Source organism: Dama dama, chromosome 16 (assembly GCF_033118175.1).
Source record: "Dama dama isolate Ldn47 chromosome 16, ASM3311817v1, whole genome shotgun sequence".
NCBI classification, from domain to species: Eukaryota; Metazoa; Chordata; class Mammalia; order Artiodactyla; family Cervidae; genus Dama; species Dama dama.
The window spans coordinates 22092766-22094225 of NC_083696.1; positions in this window are offsets into that span (position 1 = coordinate 22092766).

Here is a 1460-nt window from a genome sequence, read left to right on the forward strand (position 1 = left end):
ATGAAGGACTATTGAAATCTAAAGTAGTCATCTCATTGGGGCATGATACAAAGGAAAGATTAAAATGTAAAATTCGGGATTAAGCTCCTTGTGTTTATCAAAATTTTCCAAGTAATCATTTAAAAAGATAATTAAAAAAAATCTACTTGACAATCTTATAATTAAAAAGTTTAAAATAAAATTTTTGACCAGGCTGATAGAAAATCTCTGAATCAAATTTGACTTTTACATTGTGTCTTCTCTAAAGCTTGCAAGTACCACATGAAATATTTAAATATGTAGTAATATTCACCGCACTTCTACCTGAAAACTCAGAGCAGGCACTTGCTTTATTCTCTGACCCTGGAAACCTCTTCCTTCATTCTCACTCCAGGCACGCTTTTCTCCTGATCTCTGTTAGAACCTGACTTTGCCTCTCTTCCTTGGTCTACTTTTTCTCCAAGCAACAGACATTTATTGAGCACCTATAATATACCATTCCCTCATTACATCAGGTATTGGGGACACAACATTAAACAAAGCAAGCAGTTCCTGACCTCAAATAACTTAAACAAGAGAATGATAATTCTTCAAGTAGTTTCAATCTATTCAGTCAGGGTCAGTGAGAGGAAAGCACGATTGCAATGGGAATGATACAGGGGGATCATCTGCTGTGGACTTCTGGGAATCCAAGTTACTGGTCATCAGTGGTCAATGACTTAATATACTCTTATCAGACGAAGCCCTGGTCTTTTGTGCAATACTTGAGAAGAAAGACTCTTAACTACTGGGCATGATAAGGAAATGTGTATCTCTAGTTTCCTGGCACCCATCCTACCAACATGAAGAGAGCCAGCCTTATGACGAAGTCTATTCTGCAAGAGATTGATGAGAGATGACACTGCCAAGCCGCTTCTCAGCCCTTGACAAGCCAACCCTAACTTTGAACTTTTCAGCTACATGAGCCAATAAATGTCTTTTGTTGTTTAATCTAAGTTGGTTTTTCTGTTGTTGTAATTGACAGCTTCCTAACTGACTCATTAGAAGGGTTGGTAAAATGGAAAGAAAATTCTAGTGATAGTGAACAAATGTGACAAGAGAATGTGAGGCACTTAGCATGTGGTCTTCCCTGGAGAATCCCATGGACTGAAGAGCCTGGTGGGCTACAGTCCATGGGGTCGCAAAGAGTTGGATACCACTAAGCAACTAACCGTTTCCTTACCCAAGGGCTTCCCTGGTGGCGCAGATGGTAAGGAATCTGCCTGCAATGTGGGAGACCCAGGTTTAATCCTTAGGTGGGGAAGATGCCCTGAAGGAGGAAATGGCAACCCACTCCAGTATTCTTGCTTGGAGAATCCCATGGACCAAGGACCCTGGCAGGCTACAGTTCATGGGGTTGCAAAGAGTCGGACACAACTGAATGACTAACCCTTACTTTACCTTGCCTAGCATGACTAGTAGTGAATTGGGAGAGTGGGAGC